Source organism: Leucopleurus acutus (assembly GCF_964270905.1).
Source record: "Leucopleurus acutus genome assembly, chromosome: 17".
In the NCBI taxonomy this organism is placed as follows: Eukaryota; Metazoa; Chordata; class Mammalia; order Artiodactyla; family Delphinidae; genus Leucopleurus; species Leucopleurus acutus.
The window spans coordinates 19,398,727-19,423,763 of record NC_139159.1 but is presented as its reverse complement, the minus strand read 5'-3'; the positions used below and the strand labels follow the sequence as shown (position 1 = coordinate 19,423,763).

The 25,037-nt window shown below is 37.0% G+C and overlaps 1 protein-coding gene across 2 annotated transcripts in view; it reads right to left on the bottom strand.

Moving 5' to 3' along the window:
- Positions 1-25,037, bottom strand: part of HNF4G (hepatocyte nuclear factor 4 gamma) — a 139,176-nt gene that overhangs the window by 72,499 nt on the left and 41,640 nt on the right. The window contains exon 2 of one of the 2 annotated variants that reach the window (XM_082858786.1): positions 3,379-3,435. The gene's annotated coding sequence lies outside the window, so the exon portion shown is untranslated. Of the gene's footprint in view, positions 1-3,378; positions 4,898-25,037 lie in introns of those variants that run through there. The other variant, XM_082858787.1, reaches the window with a different exon arrangement.

Below are 25,037 nucleotides of genomic sequence, written 5' to 3'. Positions count from 1 at the left end.
GAAGGATGAGATTCTAAATATACATAATGCAATATACAATAGTATTTCCCTTCTCCAGAGTGTGATTTTAACAAACATTTTAGCACTAAAAGTCTATGGTTCAAAAGATTAACCTAAGAATCCTTTCAAAATGTAATGGTTGGCTCTGACCTCAGGGAACACAGGCAAGTACCAAGTCAAGTGGTTTCCTTTTCTATTTCAGGATAATCTAAAAAAACAAAATCTTTAAGATTCTTGAAGCTGAACTGGCAAACTTCTATTTTACCCTACAAACTCTACTAAAGGTGCTATCAGTAAAACTGACAAGGGTGTTGATAAAGCCAGTAGATTGAGGGGGGGGGCTTATTAATTTTATAGCTAAATACGAAGTCTTAAATTTTATTTTGAAATAGATAAGTAAGCCAAATTAACAACCACTACACTAATTAAAACTTTTATGCTTAGTTTTCAAACTAAATCTACTCATGAATATTAGAAATATTCATACTTTGGTGGGTATTAATTAATACTGATATTAATACTTACTCCTCACTCTTGATGTTTCAGTGGAACTGAAGCTGTCTCCTGACCCCAGGCCACCCATTTATTCACCTGACCCTAGAAGAGGTGAAGGGACTTACCTGGTAGGCAAATTTGGGAAGACTAAACTGGAGTGTGTAGCCCCAGTCATGCTCTCTTTCTTGGGGAGCAAGCTGTCTACAAGTTCCCACAGAAAGTTACACAGAAAGGAATTCTTACTATCTGAATTCTTGATAAAATATGACACAAATGAATTACAGTATATGCAAAAAAAAAAGCAAAGACAAATTTAAAAAATTATGCTTCAATGTGTTATCGTCTCACAAATGCTAAAACACATAACTGGGTTAATTTTGCCAGTGAGTTCAGCCTAAAAAGTGTAAAAAAAACCCATAAGCCCAATATTGAAGTTGACAGTGAGATATACTCAAACTCAGAAGTTGAAAAATTTGCATTAGAAACTGAAGGTAAATTAGAAAGTCACATACAAATTGCCAGTTATATACACTTACCACATATTTTAGTTTCTTTTCTATAATAAAAATTGTATTTCTCCAGTTTATTGTAAATGAAAAATAAGACTGGGAATTGGGCATTATCTTCTTGGCACTTTACAATAAAAACAATAAATGAATAAATAAAAAACCTCATTGAAGCTGAAGGTTTCCAGTGCTCGTCAATATAACCGATCCATGAGCCATTAGAGAGTCATAAAATAAGAAAGCTCAATAAAATAATCATAATCTCACATGTTTATTTAGTTCTGAGACTTAAATGATGGACCTTTGTACCTGACCATGCCTAGAGACAAGTTTCATTACACACACACACTCACAAATACACACACAAACATACTTATGCTCATGCTATTTCTCTTAATTGTGTAAACTCACATACACATGTTCATGGGACATCAACAAAGCCACCATAGCTTTCCTTTAATAAACAACAAAGGGCTGTTATTTAGTTTTATTTTAAAAATGAATAATTTAAGCAATGGATTTTTATTTAAATTATAATAATGTATAATTCTTGACCTCTGGATTTCCTCTGAATGGCAGATAAACCCAAACAAAAAAGAAAAGCTTGTCTTAAGTGAACATACTTTGATGCTTTTTAATTATATTTCTAGCATCTGAACTTGTTTCATCATTATCAAGTTCATTTTAAGTAGGTTTTCAGGACATAAAATTCAAGATACTCTCATGATAATCTTCTTTCTAACCTCCTAACTTACACAAAATATGGTATATATAATTATAATTTTTCAAGTTACAGTAGTGTTTTAGACAAGTTTAGGGTGAATCAAGGATATGTTTATTATATAGAAAATTAAATGTTTTTACAACTTAAAAATGTCTGTTGTTAGTAACACAAAATTTGTAGACTAATGCCACATCTTGATTTAAACTGTTTTCCCTGGTTAATCTTCAACTTATAGAAAGCCACGTTCATTAACTCTGTCTTTCTTTAAGTTTCTCTTATCCACAAGCAGTAATTGCTCCCATCCCCTCTGGTCTTAATCACTAGATTTCAGAAGAAAGGAATTATCTTCCTTTCCAGGTAATCTTTTTAAATAGAATTTTGATGTCTCCTTTAGATTCATTTCTAACCTATGTCTAGAAGCTTTCTCTGTTGATTTGCCCTAGTTGACCACAAAGAATTTTATCTCCTCCCTATTTTAACAAAAACTTTATAACTCTATTATCCTACTTTTTTTTTTCCTTAATTATTTCTTTTCCTCAGACAGCAGTTTTAAGAAATTGTTTACTGTTTAAGCTCCATTTAGTCATCACCCACTCACTTTTTTTTAACCTCTTTCCACCCCAGTTTTGCCAAGAAACTTTTTCTCTACGGGTTGTCCCCAGTCAAGGCCACAACTTCCTTACCCTGTGCTGACTCTTTTGCACAGTTCTTGATCTGGTCTCCCCAGTTCCAATTCAATTTACCCATTTCTGACAGATTAATCTTTCTAATCTTTCTAATGTGTAGTTGGGTTAAATCCTAGTAATGTGGAGGGTAGAGACAAGGAAGGGCAGAGGTTTCTTTTTTTTTTTTCCCCAGAGGATTCTTAATGATTCTTCAATAGAAGAATGGGTTCTTCTTCCCCTGAATAAACTTTACCTTGATTAACTATTCTTAACACTTCTGATCGAGCAAAACCATTAAAGTCACTATTCTTCTACAAAGCATGCACATGTCTGCCTCAAACTTTAATATTCTCTTTGTGTAAAACAGTATCTTTCAAACATCTTTAACCATGACCTCCAGTGAGGCATATATTTTAAATTGTGATCAAGTATACACAAAATTATACATATGTATTTTATGTCAGTATCACATAAATCTACACAATTTTCATGACATAATGACACTCTGTAACTTTTTATAGGTAAATCATGATCCAGAAAACCTATTTCATCAGCCAATAATGAAGCAAAACCCACTGTTATACTTCATTAAGCCATTCATTCATTCATTCCATTCAAAACAACAAGTAATAATCCCCTTTTGGAAGGCAGTCATTTCTGTATGCATTGGGAACAAAATGACAATGAGCAAACAAGTCCCTGCCCTCATGGAGTTTGCCGTGTCCACCCTCAAAGGATAATGATCATCCAAGCTCCTCTCTTCCTGAAGTATTTACCTATTCCAACCATTTCATAACTGTATCATGCTACTTTGCACTTCCTCATCTTTTATACCTTAATTCCATCTATCTCCATAAAGAGACTGTGATATCCTTCAAGAGAGGAATCTTAATTATGCATATTTTTCACTCTGTACCTTCACATAGTAAGGAGAACAATAGGGTAAGGGCGAAAAACAACTGAGTTCTATCCTTGGCTCATCACTTACCAGTTTGCAAGTTTAGGCCAGTCACTACTCAGCTTCTCTCAAATACGGTTTTCTCATCTGTAAAATGAGAGCATGGGGTTATATCAGCAGTTTTCAAATTCTACTGCACAAAGTTTTCAGGACTCAGTGGATGTTCCAAAGCATGACAATAAGGGGTCTTCAGTCAAAAGAGAGGATCCCCATCTCCTGCCTCAAGTCGAGCTTACAATTTTGTTTAAAAAAGTCTTGATGCTAAAAACCATGTTCATTTATTAAATCTCAAGATTTTGCAATCATGTGCTCACCATGTCTGGAAGTTGAGGAAGAAGAATAAGGTAGGAAGAAAAGAGGAAGAGAAGAGGGATTGTAGGAGGAAGAGAGGAAAGAAGAGAAAATACTTTTAATAGAGTGTACACTGCTATGTTTCAGGAACTGTGTTAGGATCAGTATATATGTTACCTTATTTTTTCTATTCAACAATTTCACAAGATAGAAATTTATTAGGTCCCTTTTATACACAAGGAAAGGAAGGAAAAAGAAGTTCAGAAATGTTAGATAACGTGATCAAGTACCTACTAAAGAAGCAGTGAGGCCAAAATCTGTTCTCTTTCCGTTATCCCAAGCTTCCCTTAAAGAAAGCTAACATGGACATTACATTTCTTGTTTGTTTTTTTTTAAATTTCCCTAGATTTCACCTGACTTAATCCTCACAACTTTGAGGAATATACTTTAGCCATTATCCTTATTTTGCCCATTAGGAAACCATGGTTCAGAGAAATGAATGTGATCTGTCCAAAACCAAATTCAGTGGGGGCAAAGATGGAATGAAATACCTGAATTCATATTCTGTGCTCTTTCCATATACCAAATAGCCTCCTTTACAAGAAAAAAACAGAAACAGGGAAACAAGAAGAGGGAAGGAGGCAGAAAGGATGGGACAGGTGGAGAATTATAACAATTCCACTGCTTCCTTACAAGGGCTAGTGAGTCAGATAATTTAATGGAAAGTACCCAGAAAAATCTGAAATGCTCTATGAAGATAAGTCATCATTATTAACTATTCAAACAGTGTGTGCTAAAGATGACAGTTTATATGTTTGTAAAATTCCATGTGGTAACTGCAAATATAAAAGAGCTATATAATGAATTAATTACTTAGATATACTACAGAAACTCATATAAAAGAGGGACAATCTGACACTCTTCAGATTGTGATACAAGAATTGGTTACATATGCCTGCTTTCTGTTCATGATGTACTGTCCCTACGGGCAGTAGAATAATTCAAATTTTCAATTTTTCTTGGATTTCATCACAAACTCAATCAAAAGCATGAAAGTCAGTATTTTAATAACCTTGCACCATGTGAAAAATAATAGCATGCTCTACTACCTGAACTCTTAGAGCGTTTTTTATTTTGATTGTCTTCCCATTATAGACTGTCAGGACTTTATCAGGAAGATCATCCAAACAAACTAGAACATTATTAAGGTTCCAGCAGTGCAGCAACTCCCGGAATGTATGAGTGATTAAAAGCCATACAGTTGTGACAAGGACCATAAGGAGATCAGACAAAGAAGTTACATGACTTTAAAAGAAAAAAAAAAAAAAGAGGACTAGAATGATTTAACCCTTTGTATCTTTTACCAGTGTACTAACGCTGCAGTATTATTTGATCAATATTTAAAACCTTATGTGACTGGATTCCTTATGGCAAATAATTTCCAAAGGTTAAAACAGAGGAAAATACGATTAACACAGAATTAAAGCATAACGATTGCCTTGTCGAGGTGCCAACGTTCCAAAAATCATATTTAACATAACATGATGCCCTGACATTAGTAAACTACTACCACTTTTGTAATTTATCACTGACTACAGTTACACTTTTTTAGCTCATTGAATATTCCCATTTCATTTCACATTCACAAACCTATTAATTAAATACTTCCTATTTGCCAGACATTGCATTGTTCACGGGAAATAGGGTATAAGCTGAGAATAGATGTTCTTTGGAGGAATGAGCAATCTAGGGTGAGAAAGAGCTAAATTAATTTTTAAAACAGAATATAATTGAAAAAATGCCTGTCATATTGTTAAATTAAATAAACCAACCTGTAAAAAAAAAAAAATAGTACCGAAATGTTAACTGTATTCTCTTAGCAGAGAAGAACAATGATTTCTACAGACTTTATTTTCTTCTTAACATTATATGTGTCATTTCATTTTTATAAAGTTTTTTTTTATACTTTTATAATCAAAAGTAAAGAATCCAAGAAAGAAATTCTGTAATGGATATTCGGGTAGAATGCTGAGAGAACCCCAGAAGACCGCCAACTGTGAGTCAGGCAATGCCTGAGGGCAAAGGTGGCATCTGAACTGGATCTGGAAGGTGAATCGGGGTTTACTGAGTGGAGAAGACAGGAGATGATGGCCAAGGTCATGAGAGAATCATCTAGAAGAGTAAATGTTTGGAAGTCAGCATTTCACATAGTTTGAGTGGCAGACAGAGGAGAGGAGGTGGAAGCTGGAGGTTCCCCAGGTGAGAGAACATTGAGACCAAATTCTAAAGGGCTTTAGATGCTATCTTAGAGACATTGAGATTTAAGTCAATGCAGAGCCAGGGCCCTAGCAGCTGAGGCCTCTAAACGTGGGGCACTCTCAGATTTCTTTTCTGTAAGATGTTTCTGTCCCCACCCGTCTGTGAGGCAAAACTCCTGGTTAAAGATGAAAATTTCTAATGGAGTAAAAATGGAGTGAGGGGATGTGAAAGGTACACTGACAGAGTTGGAACTGACAGGATCTGTTCACCAGTTGGCTATAGGGATGCGAAAGAAGAAAAACTTGAAGATAAAAGAGAGATCTGGTGATGGGAAATTAAGGAGCATCAGGATTAGGGTAAATAAAGAATTAGTGAAATAAGGTCTCTGAGGAATATTGGTGGGACAGTTTGAAACACGGATCTTATATTCATGAGAGAGACTGAGGCCCTTTCCCGTCTGATTTTCACCACTACTGCAGTAGCGTTAACTAATTATATATCACTAAAAAGTAAATGAGAAACGTTTTTAATCTTATAAGTGAAACTCTTAAAAAAAACGCTTGTGGAAAACAAACAAACAAAGGTCATGCACATCAAGAATACTTGCACTTCTATTCATATACATTCCTCCCGATATAAACTGCATTATTATCCAATTATTCAGTTTCTTGTACTAGGATTATACATCCACACCCTGTGCTATGTAATTTTACAGTGCCTCCCACTGTGGGTGGGATACACTTCCCTATCCCACTCATGTCGGGGTTGGCCATGAAATTGCTTTGACTAATACAATGTTAGTGGACATGATGTAACAGAAACTTTAACTGCTTGCATGGCTCAGCTTGTTCTCTCCTGCACCTGTGATCTGCCACGAAAAGAGCATGCCACTCATTCTGCTGCTCCTTCAGCCTGGACCTCAGGCCTGAAACCTCATCAGAAGCCTGTAATGTAGCCTTAACCCGAAGGAGCCTAGCCTAGATTGGCTACTTTATACCCTCAGGAGTGTAAAAATAAATAAAACATCAATAAGTCACTGAGCATTTTGTGATTTTGTCATTGTTGTTATGCAGTATTGTAGCAAGAGTTGATTAACACAGCTTTTCCTTTACCTCCAAGTAAACAGAGGGGTATTTTTTTCCCTTAAAATTGTGGTTTTCTATAAAATCATAATATACTTGTTAAGATACATATATGTGAAATACCCCCATTCAGAAAACCCCAAAGTTGAAGAAAATACCAAAAGGGGGATATATCATGTTCATGGATTACCTTACTCAATAAATAAAGGTTTTTCAACTCTTTGCAAATTAATCAACGAAGTTATAGCATTTCCAATGAAAATCCAAGCATGATTTTTAGTGAATATTAACAAGGTCATTCTAAATATCTATATGGTGTTGAAAAGAATAAGAGTAGCCAAGACAAACTTGAAGACAATGTCTGATTTTATGCATGTATGGTATTTCTTATAGTTTCAAAAAATTAATATAAATTAAAAAATAGAAATAATCATAGAACTAGAAAGAGACCTTAGATATTAAACATATAATAACAAAAACATGAAATGCACCTGAAGACTGAAAAGTAAGCAATAGAAGTATTTCTTATGTGAAGAGCAAAAGTGGAAAGAGAATAAAAAGATTAAATAAAGACAAGAGACAAAGAAAACTAATCTAGGAGGTCCAATGAATAGAAATGAAAATGAGAAAATAAAAACAAAGAAATGGGAAAGAAGAAATCATCAAAGAAAAAAACAAGAAAATATCCCCAAACTAAAGAATGATAATGAGTTTCAAAATTGAACAGGCCCATGGGGATCCCAATGCAAGGAGTGAAAAAAGGCCCACACTCATATCCTTCTGAAATTTGGGGATACTGCATTGTGAGACTTAAAAAATATGTAGAGCTTCACAAGGGAAGTTTCCAGGGGAAAAAACTCTGAGACTTTGAGGGGAAAAATAAAATACAGATAACAGAAAATTTAGAGCAGGAAGTAAAATGAAACAAAATTCAGACTAAAAACAAACCTGTATGAAAAAGTCAAGGCCCACACATAAAGCAAATGTAATTTGGAATGACTTCAAGCAACTGAATTTAAAAAAACAAATAAATAAATAATAAAGAGAGAGTCCATTTGGACACGGTGAACTTTTTTCCAAGCATGGGACTGGGATGGGACTCTATCCAAGAACACAGCACACTAGTTGTGATTCAGCATTAGATAATGTCAGTGGAGTGTCAACAAACCTGTAAACAAATGTTTACAGGTTTCCAACATTTAGAGTCAACATATTAAAAAAAGGAAGACAGTAGCTGTTATAGGAAGAATGTAAATATAAACAAGTTGGACAATATAAAAGTAAAAGTTTAGCTGACTAAAAAAGTTAGCCTGAGGAGGAAGGAAAATTTGAGGACATGGGTGGAAGTATTAATAACTTGTCTTAGAAAGTGAACTGTATAGACTTGTTGGAAAAAAGAAATAAACTTTAACCACATTATTTTGAGTTATAAAAGTAATCAATCGAAGAACAAAGCTAAAACTATAAATGTCAAATATTAAAAGGAGGGACGGGGAAAGGTGAGGTAAGCTAAGTGGGAAAGATCCTCAACTTTCACACCAGAAGTCAGCTATATCAGTTCAAATTTGACAGTCATGTGATCAAGAATTGCAGAATAGCCGCCCAAAGAAAAACAACTAAAAATCCACAGGTAGGAGTTACCGCTGAGAACGTGATTAAAGTAGGGAACGATAAGGCAGAGATGGTACTTTCGTTATAACTCTCCTAGAACATGAGATTGTGATTTATCCTTATTTTATTTTATTTTTTAACACGTTTATTGGAGTATAATTGCTTTACAATGGTGTGTTAGTTTCTGCTTTATAACAAAGTGAATCAGCTATACATATACATATATCCCTATATCTCCTCCCTCTTGTGTCTCCCACCCACCGTCCCTATCCCACCCCTCTAGGTGGTCACAAAGCACTGAGCTGATCTCCCTGTGTTATGTAGCTACTTCCCACTAGCTATCTATTTTACATTTGGTAGTGTGTATATGTCAATGCTACTCTCTCACTTCATCCCAGCTTACCTTTCCCCCTCCCCATGTCCTTAAGTCCACTCTCTACGTCTGTGTCTTTATTCCTGTCCTGCCCCTAGGTTCATCACAACCATTTTTTTAGATTCCATATATATGTGTTAGAATTCGGTATTTGTTTTTCTCTTTCTGATTTACTTCACTCTGTATGACAGACTCTAGGTCCATCCACCTCGACAAATAACTCAATTTCGTTTATTTTATGGCTGAGTAATATTCCATTGTATATATGTGCCACATCTTTATCCACTCATCTGTCAATGGGGACTTAGGTTGCTTCCATGTCCTGGCTATTGTAAATAGAGCTGCAGTGCACATTGTGGTACATGACTCTTTTTGAATTATGGTTTTCTCAGGGTATATGCCCAGTAGTGGGATTGCTGGGTCCTATGGTAGTTCTATTTTTATTTTTATAAGGAACCTCCATACTATTCTCCATGGTGGCTGGATCAATTTACATTCCCACCAACAGTGCAAGAGGGTTCCCTTTTCTCCCCACCTCCTCCAGCATTTATTGTTTGTAGATTTTTTGATGATGGCCATTCTGACCGGTGTGAGATGATATCTCATTGTAGTTTTGATTTGCATTTCTCTAATGATTAGTGATATTGAGCAACCTTTCATGTGTTTGTTGACAATCTGTATATCTTCTTTGGAGAAATGTCTATTTAGGTGTTCTGCCCATTTGGGGATTGGGTTGTTTGGTTTTTTGATATTGAGCTGCATGAGCTGCTTGTGTATTTTGGAGATTAATCCTATGTCAGTTGCTCCATTTGCAAATATTTTCCCCCATTCTGAGGGTTGTCTTTTGGTCTTGTTTATGGTTTCCTTTGCTGTTCAAAAGTTTTTACGTTTCATTAGGTCCCATCTGTTTATTTTTGTTTTTATTTCCATTTCTCTAGAAGGTGGGTCAAAAAGGATCTTGCTGTGATTTATGTCATAGAGTGTTCTGCCTATGTTTTCCCCTAAGTGTTTTATAGTGTCTGGCCTTACATTTAGGTCTTTAATCCATTTTAAGTTTATTTTTGTGTATGGTGTTAGGAAGTTTTCTAATTTCATTCTTTTATATGTAGCTGTCCAGTTTTCCTAGCACCACTTATTAGGGAGGCTGTCTTTTCTCCATTGTATATTCTTGCCTCCTTTACCAAAGATAAGGTGACCATATGTGTGTGGGTTTATCTCTGTGCTTTCTATCCTGTTCCACTATGTTTCTGTTTTTGTGCCAGTAGCATACTGTCATGATTACTGTAGCTTTGTCGTATAGTCTGAAGTCAGGGAGCCTGATTCCTCCAGCTCCATTTTTCTTTCTCAAGATTGCTTTGGATATTTGGGGCCTTTTGTGTTTCCATACATATTGTGAAATTTTTTGTTCTAGTTCTGTGAAAAATGGCAGTGGTAGTTTATAGGGATTGCATTGAATCTGTAGATTGCTTTGGGTAGTATAGTCATTTTCAAAATGTTGATTCTTCCAATCCAAGAACATGGTATATCTCTCCATCTGTTTGTATCATCTTTAATTTCTTTCATCAGTGTCTTATAGTTTTCTGCATACAGGTCTTTTGTCTCCTTAGGTAGGTTTATTCCTGGGTATTTTATTCTTTTTGTTGCAATGGTAAATGGGAGTGTGTTCTTAATTTCTCTTTCAGATTTTTCATCATGATTTATCTTTAAAAATCATTTTTAGAGCTTCCCTGGTGGCACAGTGGTTGAGAGTCCACCTGGCAATGCAGGGGACACGGGTTCGTGCCCTGGTCTGGGAGGATCCCACATGCCGCGGAGCAGCTCGGTCCATGAGCCATGGCCACTGGGCCTGTGTGTCTGGAGCCTGTGCTCCACAACGGGAGAGGTCACAACAGTGAGAGGCCCGCATACCTCAAAAAAAAAAAAAAATCATTTTTATTAGGCTGGCCAAAAAGTTCGCTCAGGTTTTTTCATACGGTCTTACGGAAAAACCCAAATAAACTTTTTGGCCAGCCCAATAAAAGACTGACCCAGGATCCATTTCCCACAAAACTGCTAGTTGTACACTTATAATAATAACAAACAAAGAAAACTTCATCTTAAAAAACTAAGTACCTGAAATGGAATGAGAAAAAGCCATCATCGGGTTAATGAATTAATTCAAATACCCAAATTTAACATTATAGTAAAAAACAAACAAAGCAGGCACTGAATACTAGAAAGTAAAAAAGAGAATACTGAGCAGCGGAATGTTATTTGTGGACCATCTATCATCTAATTGTTTCCATTTGTTCTAAGGATAAATTTTGTTTTAATTTACCACCATTTCAATTCTAAAGAAATGGCACTAAGAGATTTACCTCAGGTTGTACAGGTAGTAAATGACGCAGCAGGAATTTTTCTGGATTCAAAACCATTCCATTGTATATTATATACTATATACAGATTACATAATATATTCATATTATATACTATCATCATTTTAGTGATCATTAATCTTACTGATTATAATTTCGGGCTACTAAATTACAATATCAAAACATTAATTTTAAAATACACATGCAACTGCAGTATATTTACCTAGATCTACTTTAACTTCTGTGGTAGGCAGATTAATGGTCTTTCAAAGATGCCCTAATCTTTGGAAGCTATGAATATGTTACCTTATATGGCAAGTGACTTTGCAGATGTGATTAAGGACCTTTAAATAAGGAGATTATCGTGGATAGTCTGGATGGGCCCAGCGTAGTTACAAGAGTTTTTAAAATACGGAACCGGGAGACAAGAGAGTCACAAAAGGAGATGTGATGACAGAAATAAAGGTTAGAGGGACTTCCCTGGTGGTGCAGTAGTTAAGAATCCACCTGTCAATGCAGGAGACACAGGTTCAATCCCTGGTCCAGGAAGATCCCACATGTTGCAGAGCAACTAAGCCCATGTGCCACAACTACTGAGCCTGTGCTCTAGAGCCCGTGAGCCACAACTACTGAAGCCTGCACGCCTAGAGCCCGTGCTCCGCAACAAGAGAAAGCCACAGCAATGAGAAGCCTGAGCACCGCAACAATGAGTAGCCCCCGCTAGCTGCAATCAGAGAAAGCCTGCGTGCAGCAACGAAGACTCAACGCAGCCAAAAATAGATAAATAAATAAATAAATTTATTATTAAAAAAAAAGAAAAAGGTTAGAGCGATGGGGTTGTTGGCTTTGAAGATGGAAGAAGGGGCCATGAGCCAAGGAATGGAGGAAGATTGTAGAAGCAGAAAAAGGCAAGAGAACACATTCTCCCCTAGAGTCTGCAGAGGAATGCAGCCTTGCTGATGCCTGGAATTTAGCCCAGTGAGACCTCTTTTGGACTTCTGACCTTAAGAGCTGTAAAATAATAAATCTGTGTTATTTCAAGCCACTCAGTTGGTGGTAATTTGTTACAGTAGAATTAGGAAGCTAATACAGAATCTGCTCCAGAATCAGAAAGATCTGGGCTTAAGCCCTGTCTCTGCTATGCGATTTTGAGCTAGATTCCTAACCTTTATGAACCTCTGGTTTCTTTATCTGGAAAGGTGAATTTATAAAAAACATTTATTCAAGCAAGTTTGGTGACCATTAGTCTACAGTTAGAGTTCATTAAAGTGTAGGTATTATTATTAAGTACTAATTGTAGAAGAAAAAGAAAACTCGTAAGAAAAAAATGGTTAAGATTGTTTTTTCTTCTGAACACCTAAATTTAGCTAGCCAGTGATTCTTCATAACATACTGTCTACAAATTGAAATATGAAGGGGGAAAAGTCCTCCAATATTGAAACCACTTCATGATTTGAGCTCATTCACTCTACTCCTTTAATATCTAGCCTCTTTGGGGAAGAGGCAATATCCTTGACTGGCTATAAATTTATGAGTGTAGTTGCTTTTATGGCTCTGAATGTAATAGAAGCTAAGTAAATACTGATAAGTTCTCTATTCTTCTGAGAAGTTTCCACCCACATAATATTGTCCTATCATTGGAAATCCCCACAGTTTTGATAAGAATGAAGGCAAGAACTCTTTTATATATAACACTTGTCAATTAGAATCAGAACAGCATTCATCATTTTAGTTGGAAAGGCTATGGGGTTTTTTAAAATCCCACTTGAAGTCTATATAATGAAATTTTGCCCTTATTGTCTTTTGAGCAACTTCAGCTGGTTTGGGAGGTTAATGTTGGCTTCCAAATTTATTTTTTTCAAGCATTCTTTAACATTGTTTGCATTTATAGATTAAGTGGTAAACTGAATTAAAGGAAATAAGCATTTTCTGTCACCACAATCTTCCCACATAAAGAGACTAAGTTTGAAAACCATGTCCGTTTTTTCAATACAGGGCTAGGTATTGTCTTCATGGACTAGCCCTACAGGGAACTATTTTAACTCTTTCAAACCACTTAGTTGCCAGTCATTTTCAGGAATTCTTTGTGTACACAGTGTTTCTAAAGAGATTTTTTTCTCAGATGCAATGTATTTAACCTTTCTGTGTACAGGATCATAACATGGCAAAAGTTAATTAGTATCCAGGAGGCCTCACAACTAGGTGAATTCTCACTGAAAATCTTGATCACTCTAAAAAGTACAAAATGTGACTAAGGAAAAATAATTACAAAATTCCCCCTATTTTTCATGGCATATGCTTTTCAACTGGTATGTATATCACATCAAGACACTATCTATGTCATTTGTAAAACAACTCTTTAGGGAACCATTATTGATATTGACCAAAAGATCTTTCAGATCTCACGTGGTTGTTTTGCTTTGGCTCTCAGAAAACTACTTTGGGTGTTTCTTACCTGGGATGTGAGGATGAATTTCATATATCACCAAACAGAAAAGTCCCTGTATCTTGTATGAAGCTAATAGGAGCTCATTAAATAGTTACAGAGTTTCATACACTTATATGGCCATATACATGCAAACACACACACACATACACACACACACACATAAATTTACCATTCAGAGATGGGGAACTTTTTCTAGACCGCTAGCATTCTGAAGACAAGTGCCGGTCCATCCCACCATCAGTATCTGGATCACTCCAATGGATAGGAAGTGTTATAAACTGAATGTTCGTGTCCTCCTGAAGTTCATATTTTGAAACCCTAATCTCAATGTGATGGTATTTACAGGTGAGACTTTTGGGAGGTTATTAGGTCATGAAGGTGGAATGCTTATGAATAGGATTAGTGCCCTTATAAGAAGAGGCCAGAGAGCTAGCTAGATGTCTTTCTGCCATGTGAGGATACAGCAAGACGTCAGCTGTCTGCAACCCTAAAGAGGGCTGGTACCGTGCTGGTGCCATGATCCTGGACTTCCAGCCTCCAGAACTGTGAGAAATAAATGTTTGTTGTTTAAGTCACCCAGTCTACAGTAATTTGTTAGAGCAGCCCAAACTAAGACAGGAGGTATGAATAAACAGTATATGATTAAATGCATAAATGAACAAACATTCCCTGAATGAAGATATACATGAATTAGTTACTTGATTTTAAACAAGGACATAGCAGAATTTATTTCTCTTTGCTAATATGAAGCCAAAGTACACAGTTCATTTATAAACAGGACTACACAAGCAATATTATGAAGTCAAGGCTAGAATAAATATCTTATTATCTGGAATCCTATCACCCAACAAAGCAGCTATTTTTTTCATGCTCCTATTGATTTCCTGATCATATTTTATATAGCTTATTTGTTTAGCACAGAGAAATCAGAATTTTCTACATAATGAGAAAAATTCAAACACGAGTTTAAAATTCTGCACAGTAGGTCTTATATTCTTGACAGACCACAGTGATCTCTCCTTCCTAAGAACTCATGACACTCATGAATACTGACTAGGGATGCAGTCAAATACATACTGCTACAAGACACGTTTGATATTATCATTTAGCTTACATTCGATTCAATTTTATGTGTGTTGTTCACCTAGCTACTATGAAGCTCCTTCTCATTACAGAATAGGAATTATGTCTCTATAATCCCACCCTGCCTAGAAGTGTGTGAATGACAGATGGATAGATAGGCAGATAGATGACAGACATATATATAAACATTTGTTGAATGAACTTTAAATGAATGTAGTTATTATAAGTGAACAAAAAGTAAATGGTAAAAATTTTAAATGCCTAATATTTTATATTGTATTTTGAATATAATTACAATAGCTTGTTTCATAATCTTACTATCTAAGATAAAAAAATCATTACTGTCCCCTAAAATTATATATTTTAAGTTAATCAGAATTTTTACATTAATATTTTATCTATTAAAAATAGTTTAAAATGTCAGGAAGTCATTAGGAAAATAAAAATAGAGCAAGAGGGATTATTATTATTCTTGTAATTTTGCTTCAGATTAAAAGCATTCGTGAGATGAAAACTGTGTTCTTAACTTTGACCGACTTACTATGCTGAAGCAACATGACCTCTGCCCTTGAATGCCAACCTGTAAGTGGAGGTTATTGCCTCTTCCCACGAGGGTGTAAATTCAATTAAATAAATGTAACACATGTACCAGGCATTTAGGAAACAAAGAAATGAAGAGGATATAATTCCTGCCTTCAAGGAGCTTACAGGGTAATGGAGAGATTCACATATATCTGAATTGTTCAAGTCAGAATGGGTTTTTGTTTTATTTTGTGTTTCAGTAGAAATCACAAAAATTTGATCCCTGCTTCCTTTGGGACGATGAAAGCATACAAATCAGCAAATGCTTATAACAGTCCCGTAAGTCTCCTCTTGAACTGTGTTATATCTCTGTGCTCATATCACCCTCAAACTTTTAAAAATTCATTCTTAGTAGGTGCTCAATGCATCCAGAATTAACCTTCTACTTTTGTTTCCTTCCTCAGTAGTAATATAAATGCTATGCTGAATTTTGAATAATTCAATTAAGATCTTACATGGAGAATAAGCTCTCAGAAGTGTAGAAAATGAGCCTTTTAGGTATGTGAGGTTAAGGGCAGGTTTATAAAATGTTGTGTACTTCTGGACAAAGAAGTGTCAGGTGAAAAATGTATTTTATAGTTCCCATAACCACTTAGTCAATTATGTTCATAAGATAGAAAAGTTTGTACAACATGCTACAAACCAGTTCTGATTTAGAATACCTAATTCCATAGAGTTATTACTCTATTCAATTAGGACATTCTGTTTTTGCTTTTGGTTTGGTTTGGTTTGGTTTAGTTTTTTGAGCGAGATGAGATTAAATCAGTATTCATAGAGAAAATATGCAAATACTGCAACTGCTAATATTTTAAAAGCAGCTAAAGTAACTTATAGAAGAAATTATGTTAACAGTGTATCATGGTTATGTTTTTTAAATCATTTTAACATCCAACCGGAAAATATAGAGGCAATTATCACTTCTATGAGCTTTTTCAGTTATCTCAATGACACAATGACATCGTGATGTGTCTGCAAAATCAAACGTAGAACTGAAATAATTTATCAAGATAAATGTTAGTAGAACATTTTCTGAAATTACTTGCACATTTCATTCTGCTATACTTTCAGCTGAGTTATCCAGAAAATTATAGTTCTTCAAAGTTCATGCATAATAGGAAATTCCAGGTTGTAGCAATCGATTTAATTGTTCTCTGGAGCATAAATTACCTGAACATTAATCATTGCATTGTTGCCATTGTTGAATATGTGTGTGACTAAAGATACCAACATTTTATGAAAATTCTTAAAAATTATCAATCATTTCCTATCTGTCTCGAAGCAACGTGATTACCTAAATACGAATAAATAAAATATTTCTAAATAGAGACAGATGGAAGAGCTATATGAAACATAACACTTAGGTTAAAAAAGTTCATAAATTTTATGTTCTCAAAAACAATTACACTTTTTGTTCTCAAAAAGAGTACAGTTATCTGGTATTAATTCTTCAGGAAGTCAATCTCTGAAAATCTTACAGTTAGTGTTTTATTACTCTGAGGGTTGATATACTTAATTTGGAAGACTAATTACTTGTTTGGTTTTTGATGGAATAGAAAATGCATTTGAGAAATATGTTATTTGCAGAAAACGGATGGGTGTAGGAGTAAGGGGGGGGAGGAGGGACTCAATGCCTATATCTCATTTTTCATATATGATTGACAATCTTACATCATTCCCTCCAAAATCCTAATGTTTATACTAACATCCACATATACGAGTGCTTCTAAGTAGTTTAACTTTTAATAACAGCATGTTCTTATACGATTCCCTTCGTTCAGGCAAAAAATAGGTGTTTCAAGAGGCCATAGGCAAGAGGAGCTTCAAGATGGTGGAAGAGTAAGATGTGGAGATCACCTTCCTCCCCACAAATACATCAGAAATACATCTACACGTGGAACAACTCCTACAGAACACCTACTGAATGCTGGCAGAAGACCTCAGACTTCCCAAAAGGCAAGAAACTTCCCATGTACCTGGGTAGGGCAAAAGAAAAAAGAAAAAACAGAGACAAAAGAATAGGGACGGGACTCACACCAATGGGAGGGAGCCGTGAAGGAGGAAAGGTTTCCACACACTAGTAAGCCCCTTCGCGGGCGGAGACTGCGGGTGGCGGAGGGGGCGAGCTTCGGAGCCACGGAGGAGAGCGCAGCAACAGGGGTGCGGAGGGCAAAGTGGAGATGTTCCTGAACAGAGGATAGGTGCCGACCGGCACTCACCAGCCCAAGAGGCTTGTCTGCTCACCTGCTGGGGCGGGTGGGGCTGGGAGCTGAGGCTCGGGCTTCGGTTGGAGCGCAGGGAGAGGACTGGGGTTGGCGGCGTGAACACAGCCTGCAGGGGGTTAGTGAAGCACGGCTAGCCAGGAGGGAGTCAGGGAAAAAGTCTGGACCTGCCGAAGAGGCAAGAGACTTTCTCTTGCCTCTTTGTTTCCTGGTGCGCGAGGAGAGGGGATTCAGAGTACTGCTTAAAGGAGCTCCAGAGACGGGCCCAAGCCACAGCTACCAGCGCGGACTCCAGAGACAGGCATGAGACGCTAAGGCTGCTGCTGCCGCCACCAAGAAGCCTGTGTGCAAGCCTGTGTGCAAGGAGGAGCCTGCACCTCCCCTCCCGGGAGCCTGTGCAGCTCGCCACTGCCAGGGTCCCGTGATCCAGGGACAACTTCCCCGGGAGAACACAGGGCGCCTCAGGCTGGTGCAACATCACACCGGCCTATGTGGCCACAGGCTCGCCCCGCATCTGTACCCCTCCCTCACCCCGGCCTGAGTGAGCCAGAGCCCCCGAATCAGCTGCTCCTATAACCCCGTCCTGACTGAACGAGGAACACATGCCCTCAGGCGACCTACACGCAGAGGTGGGGCCAAATCCAAAGCTGAACCCCAGGAGCTGTGAAAACAAAGAAGAGAGAGGGAAATCTCTCCCAGCAGCCTCAGGAGCAGTGGATTAAGTCTCCACAATCAACTTGATGTACCTGCATCTGTGGAATATATGAATAGACAACAAACCATCCCAAATTGAGGAGGTGGACTTTGGGAGCAAAAATATGTTTTCTTTTTCCCTTTTTCTCTTTTTGTGAGTGTGTATGTGTATGCTTCTGTGTGTAATTTTGTCTGTATAGCTTTGCTTTTACCATTTTTCCTAGGATTCTGTCTCTCCAGTTTTTTTTTGTTTGTTTGTTTTTGTTTTTTTTTAGTATAGTCGTTAGCTCTTGTTATCATTGGTGGATTTGTTTTTTGGTTTGGTTGCTCTCTTCTTTCTTTCTTCCTTCCTTCCTTCTTTCCTTCCTTCCTTCCTTCCTTTCTTTCTTTCTTTTTCCTCCCTTTTATTCTGAGCTGTGTGGATGACAGGCTCTTCGTGCTCCAACCAGGCGTCAGGGCACTACCTCAGAGGTGGGATAGCCAAGTTCAGTACATTGGTCCACAAGAGACCTCCCAGTTCCACATAATATCAAACGGTGAAAATGTCCCAGAGATCTTCATCTCAATGCCAAAACCCATCTCCACTCAATGACCAGCAAGCTGGAGTGCTGGACATCCTATGCCAAACAGCTAGGAAGACAGGAACACAGCCCCACCCATTAACAGAGAGGCTTCCTAAAATCATAATAAGGCCACAGACAACCCAAAACACACCACAAGACATGGACCTACCCACCAGAAAGACAAGATGCAGCTTCATCCACCAAAACACAGGCACTAGTCCCCTCCAACCGGAAGCCTACACAACCCACTGAACCAACCTTAGCCACTGGGGGCAGACACCAAAAGCAATGGGTACTACGAAATTGCAGCCTGCAAAAAGGAGACACCAAACACAGTAAGTGAAGCAAAATGAGAAGACAGAGAAACACAGAGCAGATGAAGGACCAAGGTCAAAACTGACCAGACCTAACAAATGAAGAAGAAATAGGCAGTCTACCTGAAAAAGAATTCAGAATAATGATAGTAAAGATGATCCAAAATCTTGGAAATAGAATGGAGAAAATACAAGAAACGTTTAACAAGGACTTAGAAGAACTAAAGAGCAAACAAACAGTGATGAACAACACAGTAAATGAAATTAAAAATACTCTAGAAGGGATCAATAGCAGAATAACTGAGGCAGAAGAACGTATAAGTGACCGGGAAGATAAAATAGTGGAAATAACTACTGCAGACCAGAATAAAGAAAAAAGAATGAAAAGAATTGAGGACAGTCTCAGAGACCTCTGGGACAACATTAAAACACCAACATTCGAATTATAGGGGTCCCAGAAGAAGAAGAGAAAAAGAAAGCGACTGAGAAAATATTTGAAAAGATTATAGGTGAAAAGTTCCCTAATATGGGAAAGGAAATAGTTAATCAAGTCCAGGAAGCACAGAGTCCCATACAGGATAAATCCAAGGAGCAACATGCCAAGGCACATATTAATCAAACTGTCAAAAATTAAATACAAAGAAAAAATAAAAGCAGCAAGGGAAAAGCAACAAACAACAAACAAGGGAATCCCCATAAGGTTAACAGCTGATCTTTCAGCAGAAACTCTGCAAACCAGAAGGTAGTGGCAGGACATATTTAAAGTGATGAAGGGGAAAAACCTACAACCAAGATTACTCATGCCAGCAAGGATCTCATTCAGATTTGACGGAGAAATTAAAACCTTCACAGACAAGCAAAAGCTAAGAGAATTCAGTACTACCAAACCAGCTTTACAACAAATGCTAAAGGAACTTCTCTAGGCAGGAAACACAAGAGAAGGAAAAGACCTACAATAACAAACACGAAACAATTAAGAATATGGTCATAGGAACATACATATCGATAATTGCCTTAAATGTGAATGGATTAAATGCTCCAACCAAAAGACACAGGCTTGCTGAATGGATACAAAATCAAGACCCATCTATATACTGTCTACAAGAGACCCACTTCAGACCTAGGGACACATACAGACTGAAAGTAAGGGGATGGAAAAAGATATTCCATGCAAATGGAAATCAAAAGAAAGCTGGAGTAGCAATTCTCATATCAGACAAAATAGACTTTAAAACAAAGACTATTACAAGAGACAAAGAAGGACACTACATAATGACCAAGGGATCAATCCAAGAAGAAGATATAACAATTGTAAATATTTATGCACCCAACATAGGAGCACCTCAATACATGAGGCAAATACCAACAGCCATAAAAGGGGAAATTGACAGTAACACAACCATAGTAGGTGACTTTAACACCCCACTTTCATCAATGGACAGATCATCCAAAATGAAAATAAATAAGGAAACACAAGCTTTAAATGATACATGAAACAAGATGGACTTAATTGATATTTATTGGACATTCCATCCAAAAACAACAGAATACACTTTCTTCTCAAGTGCTCATGGAACATTCTCCAGAACAGATCATATCTTGGGTCACAAATCAAGGCTTGGGAAATTTAAGAAAATTGAAATCGTATCAAGTATCTTTTCTGACCACAACACTATGAGACTAGATATCAATCACAGGAAAAAATCTGTAAAAAATACAAACACATGGAGGCTAAATAATATGGTACTGAATAACCAAGAGATCACTGAAGAAATTAAAGAGGATATCAAAAAATACCTAGAAACAAATGACAATGAAAACACGATGACCCAAAACCTATGGGATGCAGCAAAAGCAGTTCTAAGAGGCAACATTTTAGCAATACAATCCTACATTAAGAAACAAGGAACATCTCAAATAAACAACCTAACCTTACACCTAAAGCAATTAGAGAAAGAAGAACAAAAAACCCCACAGTTAGCAGAAGAAAAGAAATCATATAGATCAGATCAGAAATAAATGAAAAAGAAATGAAGGAAATGATAGCAAAGATCAACAAACCACAAATGGTTGTTTGAGAAGATAAACAAAACTGATAAACCACTAGCCAGACTAATCAAGAAAAAAACGGAGAAGACTCAAATCAATAGAATTAGAAGTTAAAAAGGAGAAGTAACAAATGACACTGCAGAAATACAAAGGATCATGAGAGATTACTATAACTATATGCCAATAAAATGTACAACCTGGAAGAAATGGACAAATTCTTAGAAATGCACAGACTTCCGAGACTGAACCAGGAAGAAATAGAAAATATGAACACACCAATCATAAGCACTGAAATTGAAACTGTGATTAAAAATCTTCCAGCAAACCAAAGCCCAGGATCAGATGGCTTCACAGGTGAATTCTATCAAACATTTAGAGAAGAGCTAACACCTATCCTTCTCAAACTCTTCCAAAATATAGCAGAGGGAGGAACACTCCCAAACTCATTCGACGAGGCCACCATCACCCTGATACCAAAACCAGACAAAGATGTCACAAAGAAAGAAAACTACAGGCCAATATCTCTGATGAACATAGATGCAAAAATCCTCAACAAAATACTAGCAAACAGAATCCAACAGCACATTAAAAGGGTCATACACCATGATCAAGTGGGGTGTATCCCAGGAATGTGAATATTCTTCAATATACGCAAATCAATCAATGTGATACACCATATTAACAAATTGAAGGAGAAAAACCATATGATCATCTCAATAGATGCAGAGAAAGCTTTTGACAAAATTCAACACCCATTTATCATAAAAACCCTCCAGAAAGTAGGCCCAGAGGGAACTTACCTGAACATAATAAAGACCATATATGACAAACCCACAGCCAACATCATCCTCAATGGTGAAACACTGAAAGCATTTCCACTAAGATCAGGAACAAGACAAGGTTGCCCACTCTCACCACTCTTATTCAACATAGTTTTGGAAGTTTTAGCCACAGCAATCAGAGAAGAAAAAGAAATAAAAAGAATCCAAATCAGCAAACAAGTAAAGCTGTCCCTGTTTGCAGATGACATGATACTATACATACAGAATCTGAAAGATGCTACCAGAAATCTACTAGAGCTAATCAATAAATTTGGTAAAGTAGCAGGATACAAAATTAATGCATGGAAATCTCTTGCATTCCTATACATTAATGATGAAAAATCTGAAAATGAAATTAAGAAAACACTCCCATTCACCATTACAACAAAAAGAATAAAATATCTAGGAATAAAACTACCAAAGGAGACAAAAGACCTGTATGCAGAAAATTATAAGACACTGATGAAAGAAATTAAAGATGACACAAACAGATGGAGAGATATACCATGTTCTTGGATTGGAAGAATCAACATTGTGAAAATGACTATACTACCCAAAGCAATCTCCAGATTCAATGCAATCCCTATCAAACTACCACTGCCATTTTTTGCATAAGTAGAACAAAAAATTTCACAATCTGGGGCTTCCCTGGTGGTGCAGTGGTTAAGAATCTGCCTGCCAATGCAGGAGACACAGGTTCGAGCCCTGGTCTGGGAAGATCCCACATGCTGTGGAGCAACTAAGCCCGTGAGCCACAACTACTGAGCCTGCGCGTCTGGAGCCTGTGCTCCATAATGGGAGAGGCCGTGACAGTGAGAGGCCCGCACACCGTGTTGAAGAGTGGTCCCCGCTTGCCACAACTGGAGAAAGCCCTCGCACAGAAACGAAGACCCAACACAGCCAAAAATAAATTAATTTTTAAAAAAAATTCACAATTTGTATGGAAAGACAAAAGACCCTGAATAGCCAAAGCAACCTTAAGAATGAAAAATGGAGCTGGAGGAATCAGGCTCCCTGACTTCAGACTATAATACAAAGCAACAGTAATCAAGACAGTATGGTACTGGCATAAAAACAGAAATATAGATAAATGGAACAGGATAGAAAGCCCAGAGATAAACCCACGCACATATGGTCACCTAATCTTTGATAAAGGAGTCAAGAATATACAGTGGAGAAAAGACAGCCTCTTCAATAAGTGGTGCTGGGAAAACTGGACAGCTACATGTAAAAGAATGAAATTAGAACACTCCCTAACACCATACACAAAAATAAACTCAAAATGGATTAAAGACCTAAATGTAAGGCCAGTAGACACTATAAAACTCTTAGAGGAAAACATAGGCAGAACACTCTATGATGTAAATTACAGCAAGATCCTTTTTGACCCAGCTCCTAGAGAAATGGAAATAAAAACAAAAATAAACAAATGGGACCCAATGAAATTTAAAAGCTTTTGTACAGCAAAGGAAACCATAAACAAGACGAAAAGACAACCCTCAGAATGGGAGAAAGTATTTGCAAATGAAACAACTGACAAAGGATTAATCTCCAATATTTACAAGCAGCTCATGCAGCTGAATATCAAAAAAACAAACAACCCAATCCCCAAATGGGCAGAAGACTTAAACAGACATTTCTCCAAAGAAGATATACAGATTGCCTTCAAACACATGAAAGAATGCTCAACATCATTAATCATTAGAGAAATGCAAATTAAAAGTACAATGTTATATCACCTCACACGGTGAGAATGGCCATCATCAAAAAATTTACAAACAATAAATGCTGGAGAGGGTGCGGAGAAAAGGGAACACTCTTGCACTGTTGGTGGGAATGTAAATTGATACTGTCACTATGGAGAACAGTACGGAGGTTCCTTAAAAAACTAAAAATGGAACTCTCATACGACCCAGCAATTCCAGTACTGGGCATATACCCTGAGAAAACCATAATTCAAAAAGAGTCATGTACCACAATGTTCATTGCAGCTCTATTTACAATAGCCAGGACATGGAAGCAACCTAAGTGTCCATCAACAGATGAATGGATAAAGAAGATGTGGCACATATATACAATGGAATAGTACTCAGCCATAAAAAGAAACGAAATTGAGTTATTTGTCGAGGTGGATGGACCTAGAGTGTGTCATACAGAGTGAAGTAAGTCAGAAAGAGAAAAACGAATACCGCATGCTAACACATATATATGGAATCTAAAAAACAACAACAAAAAATGGTCATGAAGACCCCTGGGGCAAGATGGGAATAAAAATGCAGACCTACTAGAGAATGGACTTGAGCATACCGGGAGGTGGAAGGGTAAGCTGAGACAAAGTGAGAGAGTGGCATGGACATATATACACTACCAAATGTAAAATATATAGCTAGTGGGAAGCAGCCGCATAGCAAAGGGAGATCAGCTCGGTGCTTTGTGACCACCTGGAGGGGTGGGATAGGGAGGGCGGGAGGGAGGGAGATGCAGGAGGGAAGAGATATGGGGATATATGTATATGTATAACTGATTCACTTTGTTATAAAGCAGAAACTAACACATCATTGTAAAGCAATTATACTGCAATAAAGATGTTCAAGAAAAAAAAAAAAGATGCCATAGGCAAGGTACTCATCTAAGTGCTGGGGATAGAGCAGTGAATAAGGAAGACAAAGTCCCTCTTCTCGTGAACCTCATTCTTGTGAGCAAGGGGGTACTATAAAATACATATCAGCTAAATACAATGAAGAGAAATGAAACAAGATGAGATGATAATGTGATGAAGCCTATTTCCAATGTGATTAGAGAAGACCTCTAAGAATTTTACATTTAGGAGGAGACCTCTGGGAACTTCCTGTAGGCCAGTGTGATTGAAGAACAAGAGGATAGGCAGCTGGAGTTCTTAGGACGTCCTAGGAAATGTAACAACCATTTTATAATTATCTTACTTAA